General features: G+C 48.3%; 1 pseudogene; it reads right to left on the reverse strand.

The window, feature by feature from the left end:
• Positions 1 to 18655, reverse strand: part of LOC124019608 — a 95072-nt pseudogene that overhangs the window by 25426 nt on the left and 50991 nt on the right.

Below are 18655 nucleotides of genomic sequence, written 5' to 3' on the forward strand. Positions count from 1 at the left end.
CTGTCTCGGGCTGTGTGTGACTGGCTAGGAGCTGTCCAGAAGCTGTCTCGGGCTGTGTGTGACTGGCTAGGAGCTGTCTCGGGCTGTGTGTGACTGGCTAGGAGCTGTCTCGGGCTGTGTGTGACTGGCTAGGAGCTGTCTCGGGCTGTGTGTGACTGGCTAGGAGCTGTCTCGGGCTGTGTGTGACTGGCTAGGAGCTATCTCGGGCTGTGTGTGACTGGCTAGAGCTATCTCGTGTGCCATCAGATTAGAAACAGATGAATGGTTTAATTAGATCTCAGTAAAGAATCTTCCAGAACAGAACAGACGGACTGGCAATGTTAGTAAGATGAAGAGGTCCTCAGAAAGAGGACAGGGTGGAAGTAGTTCTACCCATCAGTCAGACAGGGTGGTAGTAGTTCTACCCATCAGTCAGACAGGGTGGTGGTAGTTCTACCCATCAGTCAGACAGGGTGGTAGTAGTTCTATCCATCAGTCAGACAGGGTGGTGGTAGTTCTACCCATCAGTCAGACAGGGTGGTAGTAGTTCTACCCATCAGTCAGACAGGGTGGTAGTAGTTCTACCCATCAGTCAGACAGGGTGGTAGTAGTTCTACCCATCAGTCAGACAGGGTGGTAGTAGTTCTACCCATCAGTCAGACAGGGTGGTAGTAGTTCTACCCATCAGTCAGACAGGGTGGTAGTAGTTCTACCCATCAGTCAGACAGGGTGGTAGTAGTTCTACCATCAGTCAGACAGGGTGGTAGTAGTTCTACCCATCAGTCAGACAGGGTGGTAGTAGTTCTACCCATCAGTCAGACAGGGTGGAGGTGGTTCTACCCATCAGTCAGACAGGGTGGTAGAAGTTCTACCATTAGTCAGACAGGGTCGTAGTAGTTCTACCCATCAGTCAGACAGGGTCGTAGTAGTTCTACCATTAGTCAGACAGGGTGGAGGTGGTTCTACCCATCAGTCAGACAGGGTGGTAGTAGTTCTACCCATCAGTCAGACAGGGTGGAGGTGGTTCTACCCATCAGTCAGACAGGGTGGTAGTAGTTCTACCATTAGTCAGACAGGGTGGTAGTAGTTCTACCATTAGTCAGACAGGGTCGTAGTAGTTCTACCATTAGTCAGACAGGGTCTTAGTAGTTCTACCATTAGTCAGACAGGGTGGAGGTGGTTCTACCCATGTTTAGGTGCTGCTGTGAGGTTTGTTGCTAACATTACTTTGCTAACTGCCAACTTTACGCTTTTTACTTATAATTACGGTTTTATATTTGTATTTTTTCCACTCGCTCAACTTTTTCTTCATTCAACTTTTTCACTCCGGACGCGTAGTAACATTAACATGATGCTTTATCTGGGCGTGGTTCTACAGGACCTCCACCAGCCAACCAGTAGTAACATTAACATGATGGTTTATCTGGGCATGGTTCTACAGGACCTCCACCAGCCAACCAGTAGTAACATTAACATGATGCTTTATCTGGACGTGGTTCATCAGGACCTCCACCAGCCAACCAGTAGTAACATTAACATGATGCTTTATCTGGACGTGGTTCTACAGGACCTCCACCAGCCAACCAGTAGTAACATTAACATGATGCTTTATCTGGACGTGGTTCATCAGGACCTCCACCAGCCAACCAGTAGTAACATTAACATGATGCTTTATCTGGACGTGGTTCATCAGGACCTCCACCAGCCAACCAGTAGTAACATTAACATGATGCTTTATCTGGACGTGGTTCTACAGGACCTCCACCAGCCAACCAGTAGTAACATTAACATGATGCTTTATCTGGACGTGGTTCTACAGGACCTCCACCAGCCAACCAGTAGTAACATTAACATGATGCTTTATCTGGACGTGGTTCTACAGGACCTCCACCAGCCAACCAGTAGTAACATTAACATGATGCTTTATCTGGACGTGGTTCTACAGGACCTCCACCAGCCAACCAGTAGTAACATTAACATGATGCTTTATCTGGACGTGGTTCTACAGGACCTCCACCAGCCAACCAGTAGTAACATTAACATGATGCTTTATCTGGATGTGGTTCATCAGGACCTCCACCAGCCAACCAGTAGTAACATTAACATGATGCTTTATCTGGACGTGGTTCTACAGGACCTCCACCGGCCAACCAGTAGTAACATTAACATGATGCTTTATCTGGACGTGGTTCTACAGGACCTCCACCGGCCAACCAGTAGTAACATTAACATGATGCTTTATCTGGACGTGGTTCTACAGGACCTCCACCAGCCAACCAGTAGTAACATTAACATGATGCTTTATCTGGATGTGGTTCATCAGGACCTCCACCAGCCAACCAGTAGTAACATTAACATGATGCTTTATCTGGATGTGGTTCGTCAGGACCTCCACCAGCCAACCAGTAGTAACATTAACATGATGCTTTATCTGGACGTGGTTCTACAGGACCTCCACCAGCCAACCAGTAGTAACATTAACATGATGCTTTATCTGGATGTGGTTCATCAGGACCTCCACCAGCCAACCAGTAGTAACATTAACATGATGCTTTATCTGGATGTGGTTCGTCAGGACCTCCACCAGCCAACCAGTAGTAACATTAACATGATGCTTTATCTGGATGTGGTTCGTCAGGACCTCCACCAGCCAACCAGTAGTAACATTAACATGATGCTTTATCTGGACGTGGTTCATCAGGACCTCCACCAGCCAACCAGTAGTAACATTAACATGATGCTTTATCTGGACGTGGTTCATCAGGACCTCCACCAGCCAACCAGTAGTAACATTAACATGGTGGTTCATCAGGACCTCCACCAGTCAACCAGTAGTAACATTAACATGATGCTTTATCTGGACGTGGTTCATCAGGACCTCCACCAGCCAACCAGTAGTAACATTAACATGGTGGTTCATCAGGACCTCCACCAGCCAACCAGTAGTAACATTAACATGATGCTTTATCTGGACGTGGTTCATCAGGACCTCCACCAGCCAACCAGTAGTAACATTAACATGATGCTTTATCTGGACGTGGTTCTACAGGACCTCCACCAGCCAACCAGTAGTAACATTAACATGATGCTTTATCTGGACATGGTTCTACAGGACCTCCACCGGCCAACCAGTAGTAACATTAACATGATGCTTTATCTGGACGTGGTTCATCAGGACCTCCACCAGCCAACCAGTAGTAACATTAACATGATGCTTTATCTGGACGTGGTTCATCAGGACCTCCACCAGCCAACCAGTAGTAACATTAACATGGTGGTTCATCAGGACCTCCACCAGCCAACCAGTAGTAACATTGACATGATGCTTTATCTGGACGTGGTTCATCAGGACCTCCACCAGCCAACCAGTAGTAACATTAACATGATGCTTTATCTGGACGTGGTTCTACAGGACCTCCACCAGCCAAGCTAAGTAGTAACATTAACACGATGCCTTCTAATTGCAGTCGCTGTACTCGTAATATACAGGAGAACGATCGCCTTATGGCGAGGATAGCTGTGCTACAAGCCCAGCTTTAGACGCAATCGTTAGGCAAGGGTAATTTCAGTGTGTGAAAGGATGAAACAGCGTCTGTGCCACCAGTAAGTACAGATAGTTGTAGAAATCTTCTCGCAGCCGGACAACTTTCTCATGGTTTCTGGAGGGAAATGCTGTATCGGTGTTGCTCATTCAGCAGACAGAAACTTTCAACCGGTTCTCCTCATTAAGCAACGGGTCGGTGCTTTCTATTTTATTTATTTTACCAATTCTTATTTTCAATGACAGCCTAGGAACAGTGGGTTAACTGCCTGTTCAGGGGCAGAACGACAGATTTGTACCTTGTCATCTCGGGGATTTGAACTTGCAACCTTCCGGTTACTAGCCCAACACTCTAACCACTAGGCTACCCTGCCGCCCCAGAGGCCGAGCCTTCTCTGGTCTCTACTCCTCCCATTACGGAGTCTGAGACCTCGAAGCTTCCTACCACTAGCTCTGACAAATTGAAAACTCTAGTCATTTGAGACTCCATTACTCTCAATATTAGACTTAAAACGAATCATCCAGCGATCATACACTGTTTACCAGGGGGCAGGGCTACCGACATTAAGGCTAATCTGAAGATGGTGCTGGCTAAAACTGAAACAGGCAAGTATACAGAGATTGTTATCCACGTCGGCACCATCGATGTTAGGATGAAACAGTCAGAGGTCACCAAGTGCAACATAGCTCAGTGTGTAAATCAACTAGAAAGATATGTCGGCATCAAGTAATTGTCTCTGGCCCCCTCCCAGTTAGGGGGAGTGATGAGCTCTACAGCAGAGTCTCACAACTCAATCGTTGGTTTAAAACTGTTTTCTGCCCCTCCCAAAAGATAGAATTTGTAGATAATTGGCCCTCTTTCTGGGACTCACCCACAAACAGGGTTTGTGCCGTGGGGGAGATCGTCGTGGGCTATACTCGGCCTTGTCTCAGGATGGTAAGTTGGTGGTTGAAGATATCCCTCTAGTGGTGTGGGGGCTGTGCTTTGGCAAAGTGGGTGGGGTCATATCCTGCCTGGCCCTGTCCGGGGATATCGTTGGATGGGGCCACAGTGTCTCCTGACCCCTTCTGTCTCAGCCTCCAGTATTTATGCTGCGGTAGTTTGTGTGTCGGGGGGCTAGGGTCAGTCTGTTATATCTGGAGTATTTCTCCGGTGTCCTGTGTTAATTTAAGTATGCTCTCTCTAGTTCTCTCATTTTCTCTCTGTCTTTCTTTCTCTCGGAGGACGTGAGCCCTAGGACCATTCCTCAGGACTACCTGACATGATGACTTCTTGTTGTCCCCAGTCCACCTGGCTGTGCTGCTGCTCCAGTTTCAACTGTTCTGCCTGCGGCTATGGAATCCTGACCTGTTCACCGAACGTGCTACCTTGTCCAGGACCTGCTGTTTTCAACTCTCTAGAGACAGCAGGAGCGGTAGAGACACTATCAATGCTCAGCTATGAAATGCCAAACATTTACTCAAGGTGCTGACCTGTTGCACCCTCGACAACTACTGTGATTATTATTATTTGACCCTGCTGGTCATCTATGAACAATTTGAACATCTTGGCCATGTTCTGTTATAATCTCCACCTGGCACAACCAGAAGAGGGCTGGCCACCCCTCATTGCCTGGTTCCTCTCTAGGTTTCTTCCTAGGTTCTGGCCTTTCTAGGGAGTAGTCAGTTTTTGACGAGGGTATGTTTGGCAGCATGAGTGAGGGATGCTTTGTTTCAAATTAGGAAGCCGATTGTAGATTAAATTTTGGATTGGAGATGCTCCTCCCCTAACGCCCTGGTGAGTCTTGAAGGAGAGCCCTTTCCCCTAGAACTAGAACGCCCTGGCTCCTCCCCTAGAACGCCCTGGCTCCTCCCCAGACACCTAGGTATTTGTAGTTGTCCACAGTGTTATATGGTCTATTCAGAACCAGAGTCAGAACCGTCCAGAGCTAGTGATGCTAGACAGTGTTATAACCCTGAGTTCAGAGCTACAGTGATAACTATAGTGTTATAACCTGTTCAGAGCTACAGTGTTATAACCCTGAGTTCAGGCAGTAATACCCATTATAACCATGTAACCCTGAGTTAGAGCAGTAATACCCATTATAACCATGTAGAGTAGATCAGCAGTAATACCCATTATAACCATGCTACAGTGTTATATGGTCTGGTTCATGTGTTAAACGAGTTAGCTTAGTTCAGAGCAGTGTTATAACCCTGAGTTCAGAGCTACAGTGTTATAACCCTAAATACAGTGCGTTTCAAGTTCAGAGCTACAGTGTTATATGGTCTGAGTTCAGAGCTCACTTGCAGTGTTATAACCCTGAGATCAGACCAGTGTTATAACCCTGAGTTCAGAGTACAGTGTTATAACCCTTTCAGAGCCAGTGTTATATGGTCTGAGTTCAGAGCTCTGCAAGCTACAGTGTTATAACCCTGAGATCAGAGCAGTGTTATAACCCTGAGATCAGAGCTACAGTGAGTCGAGTTCAGAGGGTTATAACCCTGAGATCAGAGCTACAGTGTTATATGGTCTGGTTCGACTGTTATGTTGATACAGTGTGAGATCAGAGACAGTGTTATAACCCTGAGTTCAGCGTTATAACCCTGAGATCAGAGCTACAGTGTTATATGGTCTGAGTTCAGAGACAGTGTTATAACCCTTCAGAAAGTGTTATACTGAGTTCAGACACATGTTATAAGAGTTAGCAGCAGTAATACCCATTATAACCATGTAGAGTGAGATCAGCAGTAATACCCAGTGTTATAACCCTGAGTTCAGGAGTTATAACCCTGACAGCAGTGTAATATCCAGTGTTATAATAACCAGTGTTATAACCCTGAGTTCAGACAGCAGTAATATCCAGTGTTATAACCTGATGAGGAGGTTCAGCAGTAATATCCATTATAACCATGTTATAAGAGTCAGAGCAGTAATATCCAGTGTTATAACCATGAGGAGAGATCAGCAGTAATATCCATTATAACCATGTAGAGTCTACAGCAGTAATATCCAGTGTTATAACCCTGAGATCAGTGTTGAGGACAGCAGTTATATCCATTATCAACCAGTGAGGAGGACAGCAGTGTTATAACCCTGATTCAGATAACCAGTGTTATATGGTCTGAGAAGAGCTTAAGTGACTTTCCATGTTCTTAATGACTTTAACCCTGATCATCAGATGGGACAGTGTTATCCTTGAGTTCAGAAATGCCACACACACTGGAGTTCAGCACAGTGTTATTTACCCTGAGTTGTTATAACCCTGAGTTCAGAGTTATCCTCTTGCTACAGTGTTTCTCCTGAGTCCAGATCTACAGGTTATAACCCCCAGTGTTATAACCCTGAGATCAGAGCTACAGTGTTACCACCCTGGCTCAGAGCCCTGACCTGAGACAGAGCTACCTGGTTAACCCCAGAGCTACAGTGTTATAAGAGTTCAGAGCTACAGTGCTCCCCCTGAGTTCAGAGACAGTGTTATATGGTCTGAGTTCAGAGCTACAGTGTTATAACCCTGAGTTCAGAGCCAGTGTTATATGGTCTGAGTTCAGAGCTACAGTGTTCCCCCTGAGATCAGAGCTACCTGATCAGAGCTACAGTGTTCCCCCTAGAGTTCAGAGCCAGTGTTATAACCCTGAGTTCAGAGCTACAGTGTTATCCCCTGAGTTCAGAGCTACAGTGTTATAACCCTGAGACAGTGTTATAACCCTGAGTTCAGAGCTACAGTGTTCCCCCTGAGTTCAGAGCTACAGTGTTATAACCCTGAGTTCAGAGCTCAGTGTTATAACCCTGAGCCTACAGTGTTATCCCCCTGAGTTCAGAGCTACAGTGTTATAACCCTGAGTTCGCCCTGGCAGTGTTATCCATCCCCTGAGTTCAGAGCTACAGCCCTGAGTTCCAGTGTTATCCCCAGACCGCCCTACAGTGTTATAACCCTCAGAGCTACCCCAGTTATATGGTCTGAGTTCAGAGCCTGGCTCAGAGCCAGTGTTATAACCCTGAGATCAGACTACAGTGTTATAACCCTGAGATCAGAGCTACAGTGTTCCATCCCCAGACCCTGAGTTCCATCCCTGAGATCAGAGCCAGTGTTATAACCCTGAGTTCCATCCCCAGAACGTTATAACCCTGAGATCCTACAGTGTTCCTGAGATCCCAGTGTTATAACCCTGAGTTCAGAGCCCTGAGTTCCAGTGTTATAACCCTGAGTTCAGAACAGTGTTATAACCCCCTACAGTGTTCCAGTGTTATAACCCTGAGATCAGAACGTTATAACCCTGAGTTCCAGTGTTATATCTGAGTTCAGAGCTACAGTGTTATATGGTCTGAGTTCAGAGCTGTGTTCCTGAGATCCAGTGTTATAACCCTGAGTTCAGAACAGTGTTATAACCCTGAGCTACAGTGTTATAACCCTGAGATCAGAGCTACAGTGTTATAACTGAGTTCAGAGCCTGGTCTGAGTTCAGAGCTACAGTGTTATCCCAGAGCTACAGTGTTATATGGTCTGAGTTCAGAGCTACAGTGTTATATGGTCTGAGCTCAGAGCTACAGTGTTATAACCCTCAGAACGTTATAACCCCCTACAGTGTTATAACCCTCAGAGCTCCCCTGAGTTCAGAACAGTGTTATAACCCTGAGTTCCCAGTGTTATAACCCTGAGTTCCTCAGTGTTATAACCCTGAGATCAACAGTGTTATAACCCTGAGCTCCTAACCCTGAGTTCAGAGCTACAGTGTTATAACCCTGGATCCTACAGTGTTATAACCCTCAGAACAGTGTTATAACCCTCAGAGCTACAGTGTTATCCCAGAGCTACAGTGAACGTTCAGAGCCCTGAGTTCAGAGCTACCCCTGAGATCAGAACAGTGTTATAACCCTGAGTTCCAGTGTTATCAGAACAGTGTTATAACCCTGAGATCAGGCTCCTACAGTGTTATAACCCTCAGAGCTACAGTGTTATATGGTCTCCCAGTGTTATAACCTTGAGAACAGTGTTATAACCCTGAGCAGTGTTATAACCCTCCCTACAGTGTTATAAGAGTTCAGAGCTACAGTGTTATAACCCTGGATCCTCCCCTGAGATCAGAACAGTGCCCTCAGGCTACAGTGTTATAACCCTGAGTTCAGAGCCAGTGTTATAACCCTGAGATCAGAGCTACAGTGTTATAACCCTGAGATCTCCTGAGTTCAGAACGCCCTGGCTCCTCAGTGTTATAACCCTGAGTTCAGAACAGTGTTATAACCCTGAGTTCAGAGCTCCCCTACAGTGTTATAACTGAGTTCAGAGCCTAACCCTGAGTTCCTACCCCTGAGTTCAGAACAGTGTTATAACCCTGAGCTCCTCAGTGTTATAACCCTCAGAACAGTGTTATAACCCCCTACAGTGTTATAACCCTCCTCCCCTGAGTTCAGAACAGTGTTATAACCCTGAGCTACCTCCTGAGTTCAGAGCTACAGTGTTATAACCCTGACCCTGGCTCAGAGCTACAGTGTTATTGGCCTGAGTTCAGAGCTACAGTGTTTATGGTCTGAGTTCAGAGTAGTGTTATAACCCTGAGTTCAGAGCTACAGTGTTATAACCCTGAGTTCAGAGCTACAGTGTTATAACCCTGAGTTCAGAGCTACAGTGTTATATGGTCTGAGTTCAGAGCTACAGTGTTAACCCTAATCCCTGAGATCAGAGCTACAGTGTTATTATAAGCTACAGTGTTATATGGTCTGAGTTCAGAGCTACAGTGTTATAACCCTGAGATCAGAGCTACAGTGTTATAACCCTGAGTTCAGAGCTACAGTGTTATATGGTCTGAGTTCAGAGCTACAGTGTTATAACCCTGAGATCAGAGCTACAGTGTTATAACCCTGAGTTCAGAGCTACAGTGTTATAACCCTGAGATCAGATCAGTGTTATAAGCAGTGTTATAACCCTGAGTTACAGTGTTATAACCCTGAGATCAGAGCTACAGTGTTATATGGTCTGAGTTCAGAGCTACAGTGTTATAACCCTGAGTTCAGAGCTACAGTGTTATAACCCTGAGATCAGAGCTACAGTGTTATAACCCTGAGTTCAGAGCTACAGTGTTATAACCCTGAGTTCAGAGCTACAGTGTTATAACCCTGAGATCAGAGCTACAGTGTTATACCCTGAGTTCCCTGAGAGTTCAGAGCTACAGTGTTATATGGTCTGAGTTCAGAGCTACAGTGTTATAACCCTGAGTTCAGAGCTACAGTGTTATAACCCTGAGATCAGAGCTACAGTGTTATAACCCTGAGATCAGAGCTACAGTGTTATTATAACCCTGAGTTCAGAGCTACAGTGTTATAACCCTGAGTTCAGAGCTACAGTGTTATAACCCTGAGTTCAGAGCTAGTTCAGAGCTACAGTGTTATAACCCTGAGAGTTCAGAGCTACAGTGTTATAACCCTGAGTTCAGAGCTACAGTGTTATAACCCTGAGTTCAGAGCCAGTGAGTCTGAGATCAGAGCTACAGTGTTATAACCCTGAGTTCAGAGCTACAGTGTTATAACCCTGAGTTCAGAGCTACAGTGTTATAACCCTGAGTTCAGAGCTACAGTGTTACTGAAGTTTAAAGGCAACGTTAGTGGAGACGCTGCATATATCTGCTCATTGGGAAAGTACATTTCAAGCTCGCCAAAGCAGTGAAACCGGGCGAGACGGTCAACCTGTAGCATGGGAAGGTCTGCGTTATCGGCTCAGAACATTGACATTTTATAGGCAGATTGAATGGAGCTCTTACCAAGATAAAATGAAACAGCCGACAGCATCCTTTCACCTTCTTTATTAGGAGTGCAGTGACCTCTGACACCAGGATGGTGGGGGTTCATTTACCAACAATACAATCAGATCCATGGCAGACTGTAGAGAACAATACAATCAGATCCATGGCAGACTGTAGAGAACAATTACAATCAGATCCATGGCAGACTGTAGAGAACAAAACAATCAGATCCATGGCAGACTGTAGAGAACAATACAATCAGATCCATGGCAGACTGTAGAGAACAATACAATCAGATCCATGGTAGACTGTAGAGAACAGACTGTAGAGAACAGACTGTAGAGAACAATACAATCAGATCCATGGCAGACTGTAGAGAACAGACTGTAGAGAACAGACTGTAGAGATCAATACAATCAGATCCATGGCAGACTGTAGAGAACAATACAATCAGATCCATGGCAGACTGTAGAGAACAGACTGTAGAGAACAATACAATCAGATCAATGGCAGACAGATCATGATATGGTCTATGGATCTTTCAGAATGGAGTCTTACTGTGGAGAGACATTGACAGGAAGTAACAGGCAGACAGGAAGTGGAAACAGAAATCAGCTGAGAGGAGGAAGGAGCTTTAAGGGTTCAACATTGTGTTATGGTGAAGAGAACTTGACCTGGAAGAGAAGGTGATTGGACAGAGATGTCCCATGATGACATTCAGCCAGACAGAGCCAGTTTACAGCTTCCTGCAGGGAGATGACTACAACACAGTGGGTTTCATAGCAGCTCTTCCTCTCCCAGTGGTTGAGAGGGGAGTGACCTACACTGTGAAGAGTTAAGGGCCTAACTACAGCAGTGGATCATACTGTCCCTGTCTGTTCCTCTCAGGTACAGTCCCCTGTCCCAATGCCACAGATCCACACCATCAGAGAGAATCAGGCTGTATATTTTCCAGAGCCAGTCAGTCAGTGAAGCGTGGCCTCTAGCGCTTCCTGGTGGAGAGAGTGGAGGAGGGACGGTTCAGGCTGAGCTGAGGGAAGTGAACTGTGGGGGTTCTGGCTGTGGGACCGTAGAGACCCAGGTTACGGGCTGCAGCTGACCTCCTGTGCTGTTTCACACTCGGGAAGGGAGAGAACACCTGCTGGGGGGTGGAGGGGCAGGAGGGAGGGAGGGAGGGGGATAGCGGGGTACCAGGAGTATGGGGGTTAGAGAGGGTACCAGGGGGGTTAGAGAGGGGAGGAGGGGGTTAGAGAGGGTACCAGGGGGGTTAGAGAGGGTAACAGGGGGGTTAGAGAGGGGAGGAAGGGGGTTAGAGAGGGGAGGAGGGGGGTTAGAGAGGGTAACAGGGGGTTAGAGAGGGTAACAGGGGGGTTAGAGAGGGGAGGAAGGGGGTTAGAGAGGGAGGAGGGGGGGTTAGAGAGGGTAACAGGGGGTTGGAGAGGGTAACAGGGGGGTTGGAGAGGGTAACAGGGGGGTTGGAGAGGGGAGGAGGGGGTTAGAGAGGGTAACAGGGGGGGTTGGAGAGGGGAGGAGGGGGTTAGAGAGGGTAACAGGGGGGTTAGAGAGGGTAACAGGGGGGTTAGAGAGGGTAACAGGGGGTTAGAGAGGGGAGGAGGGGGTTAGAGAGGGGAGGAGGGGGTTAGAGAGGGGAGGAGGGGGTTAGAGAGGGGAGGAGGGGGTTAGTGAGGGTAACAGGGGGTGGGGGGTTAGTGAGGAGAGTAGGGGGGTTAGAGAGGGTAACAGGGGGAGGGGGTTAGAGAGGGTAACAGGGGAGGGGGTTAGTGAGGGTAACAGGGGAGGGGGTTAGTAGGGGTAAAAGGGGGAGGGGGTTAGAGAGGGTAACAGGGGGAGGGGGGGTTAGTAGGGGTAAAAGGGGAGGGGGTTAGTAGGGGTAACAGGGAGAGGGGGTTAGAGAGGGTAACAGGGGGAGGGGGTTAGAGAGGGTAACAGGGGGAGGGGGTTAGAGAGGGTAACAGGGGAGGGGGTTAGAGAGGGTAACAGGGGGAGGGGGTTAGTGAGGGTAACAGGGGAGGGGGTTAGTGAGGGTAACAGGGGGAGGGGGTTAGAGAGGGTAACAGGGGGAGGGGGTTAGTAGGGGTAAAAGGGGGAGGGGGTTAGTAGGGGTAACAGGGGGAGGGGGTTAGAGAGGGTAACAGGGGGAGGGGGTTAGAGAGGGTAACAGGAGGAGGGGGGTTAGAGAGGGAGGAGGGGGGTTAGAGAGGGTAACAGGGGGAGGGGGTTAGTGAGGGTAACAGGGGGAGGGGGTTAGTGAGGGTAACAGGGGGAGGGGGTTAGAGAGGGTAACAGGGCTACCAGGAGAGAGTCTCACACAGTAGATGTTCTGAGAGGAGATTGAAGGGTCAGACTGTTGATGGTGGTGGTGGTGTGATGAGGGTGGTCGAGGAAGAGGAGGCAGGACAGGCAGCTCTGGGATGGTGGGAGAGGAGGGTAGTGTGTCTGGGTCAGTCTCTCTAGGAGAGCAGGGTAGTGTGTCTGGGTCAGTCTCTCTAGGAGAGCAGGGTAGTGTGTCTGGGTCAGTCCTCTAGGAGAGCAGGGTAGTGTGTCTGGGTCAGTCCCTCTAGGAGAGCAGGGTAGTGTGTCTGGGTCAGTCTCTCTAGGAGAGCAGGGTAGTGTGTCTGGGTCAGTCCCTCTAGGAGAGCAGGGTAGTGTGTCTGGGTCAGTCTCTCTAGGAGAGCAGGGTAGTGTGTCTGGGTCAGTCTCTCTAGGAGAGGAGGGTAGTGGAGGTGGGGTCTGGTTTAGTTCTGATCCAGAGTCCAGCTCTAGAGACAACAGGTGCTCCTCCTCTTCCACCACAGCTGGCACCTCCTTACTGGAGGCCTGGGCAGGTGACAGGGAGGGAGGTGATCTTCCCTTTCTCATCAGCCTTTCTCCTCACCCCTCCGTCTGATGAGGGTGTCTCCTCCTCCGTCTGATGAGGGTGTCTGTCCTCCTCCGTCTGATGAGGGTGTCTGTCCTCCTCCTCCTCTGATGAGGGTGTCTGTCCTCCTCCGTCTGATGAGGGTGTCTGTCCTCCTCCGTCTGATGAGGGTGTCTGTCCTCCTCCGTCTGATGAGGGTGTCTGTCCTCCTCCGTCTGATGAGGGTGTGTCTGTCCTCCATGTCTCCAAACCCTAGCTGAACCCGTGCCCGGGCTATGTTCCTGCGGTGGGCACGTACGTGGGCACGCCAGGGGACCCCACCCTGCTCTGACAGTTTTCAGCCTGAGATACCAGTCTGATCCTCCCCTCTCCCCGCTAGGGGTGGGGTTAGGGGCGGGGCCAGGGGTGGGGTTAGGGGCGGGGCCAGGGGTGGCAGGGCTGGACTGTGCCTGAGGCAGGGGGACACCTCGCAGGCTGGACGGAGAGGAGGGAGGGTGTTTCAGGCTGTTCCTGGGCTTCCTGCCTAGCAACAGGTGGTTGACGACAGGAGAAGGATGTAGCTGAGATGCTAACACGCTGGTGGCTGGACATCTATCTACAGAGAGAACACACACTGGTCAATGATCGGTCTGCCTACTGCAGCAGCAGGACAATAATAACACCATAGCATGACGTGAATATAAAGAGGATTCCACATGCAGCAATAAGAAACATCTAGCATTAAGACAACAATCTGGCTCTGCCCCAACCTCAGACCTCAGCGCAGAGCTTACATTTATCACGGGAACAAGATGAAGAAGCTTACAGAGTTACATAAAATACTGCTTTGGGTTATAAGGAGCTTTGAGTCCTGATTACTGAAGACAGACACATCTGGGAGTTAGAAAAATTGTTTGGGAAATAGAAGCTCGGGAGCCAAATCCAATGGAAGTCTGTTACACAAGTAGTAGATTCCTATTAAGTGATGCCGTGTTTAGATGGGGAGCCAACAGGCCAGACAGAATGACACTCTCCTGTCAGTCACAGAGAAGAGCCAGCATCATCCAACGCCAGACCAGCTAAAGCTAACAGCAGATCCTGACCCCAGACCAGCTCACAGCAGATCCTGACCCCAGACCAGCTCACAGCAGATCCTGACCCCAGACCAGCACCCTCCAACCCCAGACCAGCTAAAGCTAACAGCAGATCCTGACCCCAGACCAGCTCACAGCAGATCCTGACCCCAGACCAGCTAACAGCAGATCCTGACCCCAGACCAGCTAACAGCAGATCCTGACCCCAGACCAGCTAACAGCAGATCCTGACCCCAGACCAGCTAACAGCAGATCCTGACCCCAGACCAGCTAACAGCAGATCCTGACCCCAGACCAGCTAACAGCAGATCCTAACCCCAGACCAGCTAACAGCAGATCCTCACTCCAGACCAGCTAACAGCAGATCCTCACTCCAGACCAGCTAACAGCAGATCCTCACTCCAGCCCAGCTAACAGCAGATCCTCACTCCAGCCCAGCTAACAGCAGATCCTAACCTCAGACCAGCTAACAGCAGCCCAGAAACGCCCCTCCGTTCCAGAGCCTGCTGCTTCCTGACCGACAGGTCACAAACACCTCCTCAATCTGTCCATCTACAGACACCCCACCACCTCCTCAATCTATCCATCTACGGACACCACCACCTCCTCAATCTATCCATCTACAGACACCACCACCTCCTCAATCTATCCATCTACAGACACCACCACCTCCTCAATCTATCCATCTACGGACACCACCACCTCCTCAATCTATCCATCTACGGACACCACCACCTCCTCAATCTATCCATCTACGGACACCACCACCTCCTCAATCTATCCATCTATCTATAGGACACCACCATCCATCTATAGACACCACCACCTCAATCTATCCATCTACAGACACCACCACCTCCTCAATCTATCCATCTACGGACACCACCACCTCCTCAATCTATCCATCTATAGACACCACCACCTCCTCAATCTATCCATCTAGACACCACCACCTCCTCAATCTATCCATCTATAGACACCACCACCTCCTCAATCTATCCATCTATAGACACCACCACCTCCTCAATCTATCCATCTATAGACACCACCACCTCCTCAATCTATCCATCTACAGACACCACCACCTCCATCTATCCATCTATAGACACCACCACCTCCATCTATCCATCTACGGACACCACCACCTCCATCTATCCATCTATAGACACCACCACCTCCATCTATCCATCTACGGACACCACCACCTCCTCAATCTATCCATCTACAGACACCACCACCTCCTCAATCTATCCATCTATAGACACCACCACCTCCTCCATCTATCCATCTATAGACACCACCACCACCTCCTCAATCTATCCATCTATAGACACCACCACCTCCTCAATCTATCCATCTATAGACACCACCACCTCCTCAATCTATCCATCTATAGACACCACCACCTCCTCAATCTATCCATCTATAGACACCACCACCTCCTCAATCTATCCATCTATAGACACCACCACCTCCTCAATCTATCCATCTATAGACACCACCACCTCCATCTACGGACACCACCACCTCCATCTATCCATCTATAGACACCACCACCTCCTCAATCTATCCATCTATAGACACCACCACCTCCTCAATCTATCCATCTATAGACACCACCACCTCCTCAATCTATCCATCTATAGACACCACCACCTCCATCTACGGACACCACCACCTCCATCTATCCATCTATAGACACCACCACCTCCTCAATCTATCCATCTATAGACACCACCACCTCCTCAATCTATCCATCTATAGACACCACCACCTCCATCTATCCATCTACGGACACCACCACCTCCATCTATCCATCTACAGACACCACCACCACCTCCATCTATCCATCTACTGACACCACCACCTCCTCAATCTATCCATCTATAGACACCACCACCTCCTCAATCTATCCATCTATAGACACCACCACCTCCTCAATCTATCCATCTATAGACACCACCACCTCCTCAATCTATCCATCTATAGACACCACCACCTCCTCAATCTATCCATCTATAGACACCACCACCTCCTCAATCTATCCATCTATAGACACCACCACCTCCTCAATCTATCCATCTATAGACACCACCACCTCCTCAATCTATCCATCTATAGACACCACCACCTCCTCAATCTATCCATCTACAGACACCACCACCTCCTCAATCTATCCATCTACTGACACCACCACCTCCTCAATCTATCCATCTATAGACACCACCACCTCCTTAATCTATCCATCTATAGACACCACCACCTCCTCAATCTATCCATCTATAGACACCACCACCTCCTCCATCTATCCATCTATAGACACGACCACCTCCTCCATCTATCCATCTATAGACACCACCACCTCCTCCATCTATCCATCTATAGACACCACCACCTCCTCCATCTATCCATCTATAGACACCACCACCTCCATCTATCCATCTATAGACACCACCACCTCCATCTATCCATCTATAGACACCACCACCTCCATCTATCCATCTATAGACACCACCACCTCCTCAATCTATCCATCTATAGACACCACCACCACCTCCATCTATCCATCTACAGACACCACCACCACCTCCATCTATCCATCTACAGACACCACCACCACCTCCATCTATCCATCTACAGACACCACCACCTCCTCAATCTATCCATCTATAGACACCACCACCACCTCCTCAATCTATCCATCTATAGACACCACCACCACCTCCTCAATCTATCCATCTATAGACACCACCACCACCTCCTCAATCTATCCATCTATAGACACCACCACCACCTCCTCAATCTATCCATCTATAGACACCACCACCACCTCCTCAATCTATCCATCTATAGACACCACCACCACCTCCTCAATCTATCCATCTATAGACACCACCACCACCTCCTCAATCTATCCATCTATAGACACCACCACCACCTCCTCAATCTATCCATCTATAGACACCACCACCACCTCCTCAATCTATCCATCTATAGACACCACCACCACCTCCTCAATCTATCCATCTATAGACACCACCACCACCTCCTCAATCTATCCATCTATAGACACCACCACCACCTCCTCAATCTATCCATCTATAGACACCACCACCACCTCCTCAATCTATCCATCTATAGACACCACCACCACCTCCTCAATCTATCCATCTATAGACACCACCACCACCTCCTCAATCTATCCATCTATAGACACCACCACCACCTCCTCAATCTATCCATCTATAGACACCACCACCACCTCCTCAATCTATCCATCTATAGACACCACCACCACCTCCTCAATCTATCCATCTATAGACACCACCACCACCTCCTCAATCTATCCATCTATAGACACCACCACCACCTCCTCAATCTATCCATCTATAGACACCACCACCACCTCCTCAATCTATCCATCTATAGACACCACCACCACCTCCTCAATCTATCCATCTATAGACACCACCACCACCTCCTCAATCTATCCATCTATAGACACCACCACCACCTCCTCAATCTATCCATCTATAGACACCACCACCTCCTCAATCTATCCATCTATAGACACCACCACCTCCTCAATCTATCCATCTATAGACACCAGCACCTCCTCAATCTATCCATCTATAGACACCAGCACCTCCTCAATCTATCCATCTATAGACACCACCACCTCCATCTATCCATCTATAGACACCACCACCTCCATCTATCCATCTATAGACACCACCTCCTCAATCTATCCATCTATAGACACCACCACCTCCTCCATCTATCCATCTATAGACACCACCACCTCCTCCATCTATCGACACCACCACCTCCTCAATCTATCCATCTATAGACACCACCACCATCTATCCATCTATAGACACCACCACCTCCATCTATCCATCTATAGACACCACCACCTCCTCAATCTATCCATCTATAGACACCACCACCTCCTCAATCTATCCATCTATAGACACCACCACCTCCTCAATCTATCCATCTATAGACACCACCACCTCCTCAATCTATCCATCTATAGACACCACAACCTCCATCTATCCATCTATAGACACCACCACCTAGAGTTGTATTGGGGATTAATCAGAATTGGTTTCCTAGGAACGCGAAGCGGCCATCTCTGTCGGCGCCGGAAGTGAGAATAAGTTGAATTAATCAGAATTAGTTTCCTAGGAACGCGAAGCGGCCATCTCTGTCGGCGCCGGAAGTGAGAATAAGTTGAATTAATCAGAATTAGTTGGGTAACATAGATAAGATGTTTTATATTCATTATATGCTTGTGAGTTACTTCTCATCAGAATGTCTATGTTTGTATAATACTGTTGGCCGGTTTCAGTTATCTGTTCTCTGTCATGGGGTCAGTTAGTTGGGCCGCAGAGAGGGGAGAGGTCAAACTTGTCTTCATATGTAAACATGTCTTTTAAATCAATTATCTCTTGGCTCCACAAT

The sequence above is a fragment of the Oncorhynchus gorbuscha genome, unplaced genomic scaffold (genome assembly GCF_021184085.1).
Source record: "Oncorhynchus gorbuscha isolate QuinsamMale2020 ecotype Even-year unplaced genomic scaffold, OgorEven_v1.0 Un_scaffold_639, whole genome shotgun sequence".
Taxonomy (NCBI): domain Eukaryota; kingdom Metazoa; phylum Chordata; class Actinopteri; order Salmoniformes; family Salmonidae; genus Oncorhynchus; species Oncorhynchus gorbuscha.